We start from the raw sequence: 10,047 nt of genomic DNA on the forward strand, positions 1-10,047 counted from the left end.
TGTGCTGTTCTCCTGTAGGGCTCTCGGAACAGCGGTACCAGAAGCGCGTTGGTGGTATAGTGGTTAGCATAGCTGCCTTCCAAGCAGTTGACCCGGGTTCGATTCCCGGCCAACGCAGCTCAGGGTTTTACTTTTTTTTTAATTAATTCAAAGTTAAATTTAAACATTAGCTGTTAATTGCTTAGTTGTAAGTAATGATCAACCTTTATTCTAATAAACAGTAGTGAATTAAGGCTGCTTAACACAAGGGGGCCACAGGAATGCTCTGCAGCGTCATGGTACATAACTTGAAATTTATTGGTTAATCAACCCTGATGTTCAATGAGCGTGAAACTGAGAAAATAGAAATAAAAAGAACTGAACATGTTCCCGCCCGGGATCGAACCGGGGACCTTTCGCGTGTGAGGCGAACGTGATAACCGCTACACTACGGAAACCCATGAATGAAATGCCTCTTATAAGCCTTGATATCTCTTAAAAAGAGGTGTCTTCTGGGTTATTGCTGAAAAGTCTGAGAAATAATATTAGAAACCCAGAGGTTATTTGATATTGATTTTGAAGCCACACTCAGGACAAACACCAAAGAACAAGCCAAGCAGAACTTTAAGAATAAAGTGCAATGTAATCCCTAATTATTCTTCATTTATTAACTATGAGGTGGTTTCTTATTAATTAACAAGAAATAATAATAATGTGTTTACAGTAAGTTAAACTTCACAAAAAGAGATGGAAAACTAGGATATAATATCAACACTAAATATTATAGATTTGTGACTGATTCCAAAATATTTTGATTATTAATATTAGTTATAAATACTGGGAATCTGTGTATATATAGTAAGTAAAAATTCATAAAGCCCTTTGGAGATACAAACAGCAATACAATACCTCAACCTTTGCAATGAACTCGCATGGATCCAAAATGTTAAGTACTATTAATTCATTATCAATTATTAGAAGAAATGTTGATTATTAATAACAACGAAGCAACACTATTAGCTAAGTATTATTGGAACCAATGTTGCAAAGTACTTAAGCGTGTGCGTAACTCATACAGGAGTACATACGTACATGCTTTGCTGAAAAGGCCCTTAATTGAGCAAACACTAATGTTTGTGTTTTAACTTCAAGACTGTGACTAGCCTAAATCAATTCATTAAGCTATGCCCACAAGTAATTGTTTTGCAGGATCAGGGCCTAGGGAGGAATTTAAGCATGGGTTCTCGTCTATACTATTCTATTCCATGGGTGCTTTTATTGAGGTCAATGGGAGTTATGAGCCGCAATACCTTTGACGATCTGGCCCCGGGGCCTCCCAGTCATGTATTAACCCACGTGACTGACGTTGGTCACTTGTTTGCCAACCACAAGCACTGAAAAATTATGAGGTAGGCCCCCAAAATCATGAGATTTTAAAAAAAGAAAGAAAGAAATTTGGGGTTTTTTTATTTGTCTTCTGTTTTCAGAACATTTAGGGTGCACTTGCTTCACGTTTCCAGGTTTTCTTTGAAAGAAAAAGAAACATTTTTTTTAAATGAAAATTGAAAGTCTCATGTTGATTTCAGGAGCTGAGGATTTAAAAACAAGCACCACTAAATATTGTGAAATCGCAAGGGTTGGCAACACATCACGTTCTTAAAGGACATGGGCGAGAGTTTGGCTGAACGTGGGCCATTGTAATTAATGAGCAGTATAAAATAGTAATTGTTAGTAATAACTACAAAGAGCAATATGTGTGTGATCCTGTGAAGAGTTGACTCCGCTCCTGTTGACATCAATGGGAAATGAGGGTGTTTGCTGTCTTGCGGGATTCATCCCATGGTGTTGGCATATCGTATATTTACACAGGGGTTTTCAATACCCAGTACCTCTCAGCTGCAGAGGGGTTAAAGTGCATGTAATCTACAGATCCTGGCCCTTCGTGACAAGCCAAGCTCAGAATCACAGAGGCCAAGGATTTTGTGTGCCTCCATATTTGTGGCGTCTAGCCTGAGACCCCCAATTTTCAGAAGTGCTGAGAACCCACAAGCTCCAAAGGAAGCAATCGGGCGCCGCATCGTGCGGAGCTCCTCTGAAAATTAGGATAAGGTGCGCTTGGATAAGGTGCCACTTTGTAAATTTGGCCGGAATAGGCATCTTCCTTCCATGCATATCCTCCACTCTAGTACCAGCCCCAGCCCCTCGCCTTCAGGCCTGTAAGCAGCCCACTGAGCCATTCCAACCCATGCGGAGTAGAGGGCATCTATGGAAGACGTGACTAGCCCGAAATGATATACTCACAACCTCACGTGATTCCAGCAGCTTGATTCATTTGTCAGCCAGCCTGGCAGAGAGTCTCAGCTTTGCATTTTCCTTTGATTGATTTGCATTCTGCATGGCTCCTGTGTGCTATCCCTGAGCAACCCACCTGCCTTCAAGCCTCCGCTAGTGTGGATGCAGCTGCCACCAGGTGTCGGCAGAAGAGCAGAAATATAGGACAGGCCTTCCTTCCCCTCCTTGCAGAACAAGGATCCCGCAGCTCAGAAAAGAGAGTTCCAAGCAACTGACAGCAGCAACAAGAGTCTGTCCTTGGCCTTCTGAGCAAGACCCTGGGAGGGGCCTGTAGGGAAGGCAGTCATGCGGGATCCTGCAGATATGGAGGGAGCTTAGAGGAGTTCTGGGGGTGGGTTGAAGGAGTGAGGGACCTGCTGCTGGAGAAGGGGGAAGAGAAGGGGAGCTCCATGTGAGGAGCAACTCAGCCCCCACTGCAGCAGCATCGAAGCTGGGGGCAGTTCTGCTGGTGTCCCGAGGGGCGGAATCAGAGGCATGGACCCAGCCAGGAGGATGGCACCGGAGACCTGGATGAGATTCAGAGGGCTTGAGCAGCCCACTCAGGCCTGGGCCAACTCTCTTGCTTGCTCCAACACTCTTGGGCAGAAGCCCTGCCTGCAAGCAGAGCTGCTCCAGTACACCGTGGGCCAAATATTGCTCTCTGTGGCCACCACGCAGCACTACGAGGGTAACCCTTAGCAGGACTGGGCACAATATAGTAACCCCTACCTCATTTTCAATAGATCTCAAAGGATCCTTTACTTAGGAGGTCAGTGCCACTAACCCCATTTTACAGATGGGGAAACTGAGGCTCAGAGAGTGCCCAAGGTCACCCAACAGGTTACTTGCACAACTAGGGCTCATAGGATGATCAGAGAGCAAGTGTGAAAAATCGGGACAGGAAATGGGGGGGTAATAGGTGCCTGTATAAGAAAAAACCCCAAAAATCAGGACTGTCCCTATAAAATCGGGACATCTGGTCACTCTAAGGGCTCACCATGCAATGTTGCCAGCTCTGCCGGGTTTCATGACAACTGGTATTTCTATAAAGCCCCAGTTGCTGGAATCATGCAACTATATGAGAATCTCAGCTTCCATATACTTTTTTTAACAAAATTATGTTCCTAGGCCGCTGCAAAGAGAAGCATGAACAATAATAACACCAGATTGCCCCTCTGTAGCACCTTTCATCAGTAGAGCTCAAAGCTCATCATGATCCACATTTTACAGATGGGGAAACTGAGGCAGAGAGGGGAAGTGAATTGCCCAAGGTCACCCCACAGGCCAGTGGCAGAACCAAGTAAAGAACCCATATTTCCTGCATTCCAGTCCAATGTGTGATCCACTTAACCATGAAAACACAACTATTGACTAAACTAAAGGCTCAGAAAGGAAATGAAAAGACCCCAAACTTTTATGTTATTTTAGTTTTTTAATCTCATGATTTATTTTCAAGCCAAACTCATGCTTTGGGGAGGGGGGTATGTGGGAAGGGCTGACTCAGCATTTTTAAACATGGATCAGTGTTGAATGGGTTGGCAATACTGAGAGTGAAACAAACATGAGCGGACGTGTTCTCCCAAGCTCCGCCCAAGGCCCAAGCTCCACCCACAGCCCAAGCTCCACCCACTCCACTTAAGGCAGCTCAGTTCTCCGTAACACAGTCATCTCTCGCCTTTTTACGTGCTTTGGTCAGCAGTGAACTAGTTAATGCTGACATTGGACTTCAGTGTTAATACCTCCTTGCAGACAGTAGGGATGGTTCACACCTGTTTCAGAGATCTTGTTTCAGGCAGCTGACAGACTCAGGCAGATGTCACTGCATCAGTTTACATTTTGAAGGTTTTCTTTGCCACCATAAGGGTTGACAAATTTAATTATCATTATGAATTATTATTATTATTTTATTTTAATACATGTAAGCTTGGATTCTGGAGCACAAGTGGAAGCCTCATCCCAGGAAAAGTAATAATTCAGTGAATTGCTGTGAGCCAGCCCAGTCAGACCTCTGCGCCAAAAAGTACGGATAGCTCTAAGGACCAGCCTCAGTGCTGGATATAAGTAGATGCAATCAGGGTCAGTAAAAGCTGTGCTTCCTTGCACCAGTTTGATCCCTGCTGAGCTGTAAGTCCTGATGAAGAGCAAAAAGAAACTGCCACTCATCACAAGAAAAATCCCTCCTGTTGCAAATCAGAGCTTGCAAAAAATATCGCACACGCAACATACCCCAGCACCAATCTCCTCTAACCACCTCTTCCCCAATCGGGACATGCACGCAAAGTCTGTATGTGGACACCGTTATGGTAGGCAAGAGGAGGAAACCAGCTCCTCCTCTCAGACTGGAATGTTTGTGTCTGTGTCTCTGTATCAGTGAGTGCAGCGCTTGCTGGGCTCTGAGATGAAGGAGGCTGTTTGAACACCTACCAGTGTATGTCGAAGTGAACCTGGTTCCAGGGACATCTATTCAGTTAGGTCTTGGTGAGATTGGCGCTGAGGCCGTATCTATAGCTTTAGCTCTTCAAGGACATGTTTCAATGCCTGCAAAAATCCACTGCCAGCGCAATTATAGAAAAGAAAACCGTATGCTGGAGAGTGACTCATCAGAGAGACTCACATGCAGGGCTGGTGCAACCATTTAGGCGGACTAGGCGGTTGCCTTGGGTGCCAAGATTTGGGGGCGCCAAAAAGCAGCGCTCCCAAATTTTTTTTTAAATGGTTGAGCAGCCGCTGCTGCTGGGACAGAGAGGGAGTCTGAGCTGCCAGCGGCAGCGGCCACCGGCAGCCCAGGGTGTCCCCTGGGTCAGGGCGCCGCGGCAGCCGGCAGCCCAGGGCTCCCCCGGGTCAGGGCGCCACTGCGGCAGCCAGCAGCCCAGGACCCCCCCGGGTCAGGGCGCCACCCCGGCAGCCGGTAGTCCAGGACCCCCCCGGGTCAGAGTGCCGCCGGGGCAGCCGGCAGCCCAGGGGTTCCCCTGGTCAGCTCGCCACCGCGGCAGCCCAGAGTGTCCCCTGGGTCAGGGCGCCGCCACGGCAGCCAGCAGCCCAGGGGCCCCTGTGGGTCAGGGCGCCGCAGCTGCAGTCGGCAGCCCAGGGCCCCCCCTGGATCAGGGTGCCGCCGCGGCAGCCCAGAGGTTCGGGCTGCCCGCGGTGCTGACCCAAGGGAATCCCTGGGCTGCAGGCAGAGGCTCAGAATCCCTCTCCCTCCCAGAGCAGGGGCTCCAGCCTGTGCCATTTTTCTCGTTGCCGGCGGGAGCGCCGGCGGCTGGGCAGAGCTGCGCAGCTCTGCTTAGGGCATGTGGCAGGAGCCCTGCGAGGGTAGCGCGACACCCGGGCTTCTTGAGGAAAGTGGGTCTGCCCCCTGGCTCAGCCTCCACGTCAGCCCCAGCGAGGGGCATGGAGAAGAAAAGAGCCTCAGCCGTGGTCTGGTGGAGTGGAGGAAGAAAGAGGACCCCGATGCTCATGCGTTGGGCAAGGTAAGCAAGTGCTTCCCACAGCTTGGCCTCAGGTGCCTGTGCTCCTGCCCCCTTGGTCCTTGGCTGGTCCCTGCTGCTGCTCCCCTTGTGCCTGGATGGCTGGAGAGAACAGCAGCCTGCAGAGCTGAGCTGCCCCAGTGCCCCCAGGCACCCCCCTGACCCCATCCCCCCAACAGCCCTGACCCCCAGCTCCAAGCCCAGTCCCTCTGAGCTGGAAACCCCCTCGACCCCATCCCCCCACAGCCCTGACCCCCAGCTCCGAGCCCAGTCCCTCTGAGCTGGAAACCCCCTCACCCCATCCCCCCCACAGCCCTGACCCCCAGCTCTGAGCCCAGTCTCTCTGAGCTGGAAACCCTCTGACCCCATCCTCCCCACAGCCCTGATCCCCAGCTGACAGATAGTGTCCCTAACACAGTTATTGCTCTTCGCATCCTCTTGACTCTCCCAGTTTCTGTGGCCAGCGGTGAGCGAAGCTTCTCAAAGCTCAAATTGATAAAAACATACATGCAAACATCAATGTTGCAACAAAGACTTTGGGCTCTCCACCTTGTCACTAGAATATGACATTGCTCACAGCATTGACTTGGAGGAACTTGTTTCTAAATTTGCTAAACTTAAAGCGCAGAAACATAAATTCTAAATTATAACATGTTACTCTGTGACTGTGTATTGTCTATAATGTATGTATGTGATTTGGAGGGGGGCGCAAGATGGAAGTTTCGCCTAGGGCGCAAAATATGCTTGCACCAGCCCTGCTCACATATGGACTAAATTAATCTATCTATCTAGGCTTTTCTGTCTCACCTGGCACCATGGTTCCTAGGCTCCAGACCCAGTTACATCAGCCCTTGGCCCTGATCCAGGAAGGCACGTACATACAAGTGACTCTAAATGCAACTTCCCTGGGAGCTGTAGACTTCAGTGGAGCCAGTCATGTGCTTAAATTTACTTATGCTCCTGACTAGATCTGAGGCCAAATGACTAGATCTGCCAGTCAAGAGAGACTAAACCAAAGCCTTTTGCCACCATCAGGGCTGCCCTCCCGAACATTGTCCTGAACATCTTTTTCTAAAGAAGGCTCCATTCACTAAGGACTTTTCAAGAAATATGACCTCGTCTGGGAGTTCAGTCACCTGGTGTGATCCCTGAGCCAGTGACAAACACAGTATTACCAACTCTCATAAGAACGGCCAGAATGGGTCAGACCAAAGGTCCATCTAGCCCAGGATCCTGTCTTCTGACTGTCCAATGCCAGATGCTTCAGAGGGACTGAACAGAACAGGTGATCATCAAGTGATCCATCCCCTGTCGCCCATTCCCAGCTTCTGGCAAACAGAGGCTAGGGACACCTCCTTGCCCATCCTGGCTAATAGCCATTGATGGACCTTTCCTCCGGGAATATATCTAGTTCTTTTTTGAACCCTGTTATAGTCTTGGTCTTCACAACATCCTCTGGCAAGGAGTTCCACAGGTTGACTGCGTTGTGTGAAGAAATACTTCCTTTTATTTGTTTTGAACCTGCTGCCTATTAATTTCATGTGGTAAATCCTAGTTCTTGTGCTATGAGCAGGAGTAAATAACACTTCCTTATTTACTTTCTCCACACTAGTCATGATTTTATAGGCCTCTATCATATCCCCCCAGTCATCTCTTTCCCAGGCTGAAAGGTCTCAGTCTTTTTAATCTCTCCTCATATAGAATCTGTTCCATACCTCTAATAATTTTTGTTGACATTTTCTGAACCTTTTCCAATTCCAATATATCTTTTTTGAGATGGGGCGACCACATCTGCATGTAATATTAAAGATACGGGCATACCAGGGATTTATTTGGAGGCAATATGATATTTTCTGTCTTATTATTTATCCCTTTCTGAATGACTCTCAACACTCTGTTCGCTTTTTTGACGGTCGCTGCACATTGAGTGGATGTTTTCAGAGAACTATCCACAATGACGCCAAGATCTCTTTCTTGAGTGGTAACAGTTACTTTAGACCCCATCATTTTATACATATAGCTGGGATGATGTTTTCCAATGTGCATTATGTTGCATTTATCAACACTGAATTTCATCTGCCATTTTGTTGCCCAGTCACCCAGTTTTGTGAGATCCCTTTGTAGCTCTTCGCAGTCTGCTTTGGACTTAACTATCTTGAGTAGTTTTGCATCATCTGCAAATCATCTCTTGATTTCATGGTGAGGCTCATAATTTTTGAAGTTTTTCTTAAAGCCCCAGTTCCAGCAATCATGAGGTTACATAAGGATCTTGGCTTCCATGTTTGAAAAAAAGTAAGTTTCTCGCCCTGGTGGCTGCAGAGAAAAGCTTGCAAGTGTGATGCAAATGCATCCCAAAGGCTCAGATTCCAGAAGGCAAATCAAAAGAACTACACAAAAATATATCAGTTTATTTTAAAATCCCATGATTTTTAAGCCAACCTCGTGATTTTTGAGGGCCTGGCTCATGAGTCTGGGGGTTGGCAATATTGCAAACATGGTTTCAGATTGCGGTAGGACCTGGATCGTAAATTATGTTCCATAGCCACACTGAAGCCGTGCAACCTTGTCTGAATTAGCATTTTTGTTAATGTCTCCCAGAATCCCACTACTGCCAGCATAGTCCCCAGGGGGCTAACCGCCGTGACAGCAATAGTGTGGCCCATCTAGCTGACAAGGTGGTGAAAGAAACAGAAGCCAGATGAGTGTTCCCACCTTTGCATGCTCCAGCAGAGCTGCAGTGGCACTAAACCACTGGTGGGAGAAGATCAGCCTGGACAAGACCAGATGGTTTCAAACCATGCCACAAAGACCTATTTAACTCCAAGAATAAGTGAACACTTTGGAGAAAGGACAGGGCAGAGTCTGTGCTGCGCCTCGCACAGACAGCACAGCCCAGACGATGGCAGGGCACGAGTGGATCCGATTCCCCGCAGCAGTCGTAAGAGCAGAATCAAGCCCCCCAAAAAAGGCACGAAGGGACAACAAGGACCAACACCACATTGCAGTCACTCAAGCCACGTTCAATAAACAGGCTTAACTCTGGTCAGTTTCATAATCTAGACGGGCTCAGTGAGAAAGAGTGAGACAGAGAGGGGTGGTGCCACCCAGTGGGTAGGCCACTGGCCTGGCAATCAGGACACCTAGAATCTATTCCAGTTCTGCTGTGTGACCATGGGCAGGTGGTTTCCCTTCCTGCCTTTTGTCTGTTTCAATTGCAAGCCTCTCGATGTTGTATAAACAACAATAAAAGAGCAAGCAGGGGCTAATTTAGATATAAGGGGTAAATGACCCTGTGTATTGCTCCAGTCACTGCACTGACTGAATTATCCCCTTCTAAATTGGCTTTTTCACCGGTGTAGTGAGCAGTGTCATGCTCTGCTTTGTTTCGGTGACAACCCATAATGGCTCCCAAGTCCCCCTCTCCAGCCCCTCAACAGTCGGCATAATTTGTTACAGGAGAGCGGAGAGACATTCAGGGGAGCTCAGAGCCCCATCAAGCAGGGAAGTTGACAACCGGGGCTGAAAGACAAAGCTGCCTTCACAATACCCCCAATTAGCCCATGGAACTGGGAGCACATCCCTTGTGCCGGGAGATAAAACAAGAAAGGATTCAATAGCGCTGATTCAAATTAGGTCAGGCTGGCTTTTGAGTTGCAGGGATTGAACAATAGCAGTTACACGACCACGGAGGGGGCAGACAAAGGAAAGAAGACCGACCAGGCAAGTGGCACAAGGGGCGGGTGCAGCAGGGGACATATTGCAATAAAAAGTTATTCTAACAAGAAGACAAGGGGTCGCATGGACTGCACAAAATGGGCTGGTCAAAAATACACGCTGCTCCTTTGATAAGCCAACCCCGCTCCTTTCCATTCTTAGCCAGGGACTCCTGAGTCAATCGAGATGGCAACTGCAGTCTGCGGCCTTGACCAGTAAGTGGTGGGGGCAGGAAAGACATTCACTCCTTTACAGAGCAAATTCTCCCCTGAATCAAGTAGGCCGATCCTCAGAAGTAGTTAGGAAATCAGTGGGAGTTAGGCACCTAAACATCTTTGAGAATCTGGGCCGTAGAGTTGACGAGTGCGTAGATCTTGTTCTGGTCCCTCTGCATGGGGATGGATTCCACCCCCTCTGAAGATCTCAAATTGCCCAGCCAGCTTTTTTTCATTCCTTGTGCCTCACAGTGAGCACTGGTCTGTTATCCCCACCGCGCAGCAGAGGAGATGGAAGTACAGAGACATTGTGCAAGGTCACACAGCCAGTCAGTGGCAAA

At 48.1% G+C, this 10,047-nt stretch overlaps 2 non-coding genes across 2 annotated transcripts; one reads left to right on the forward strand and one right to left on the reverse strand.

The window, feature by feature from the left end:
• Positions 1-45: 45 nt before the first annotated feature.
• On the forward strand, positions 46-117 carry TRNAG-UCC (transfer RNA glycine (anticodon UCC)). Its single transcript has one exon. It is a non-coding gene; the product is annotated as a tRNA-Gly (tRNA).
• Positions 118-364: 247 nt separating this feature from the next.
• Positions 365-437, reverse strand: TRNAV-CAC (transfer RNA valine (anticodon CAC)). Its single transcript has one exon. It is a non-coding gene; the product is annotated as a tRNA-Val (tRNA).
• Positions 438-10,047: the final 9,610 nt, after the last annotated feature.

The sequence above is a fragment of the Gopherus flavomarginatus genome, chromosome 24 (genome assembly GCF_025201925.1).
Source record: "Gopherus flavomarginatus isolate rGopFla2 chromosome 24, rGopFla2.mat.asm, whole genome shotgun sequence".
In the NCBI taxonomy this organism is placed as follows: domain Eukaryota; kingdom Metazoa; phylum Chordata; order Testudines; family Testudinidae; genus Gopherus; species Gopherus flavomarginatus.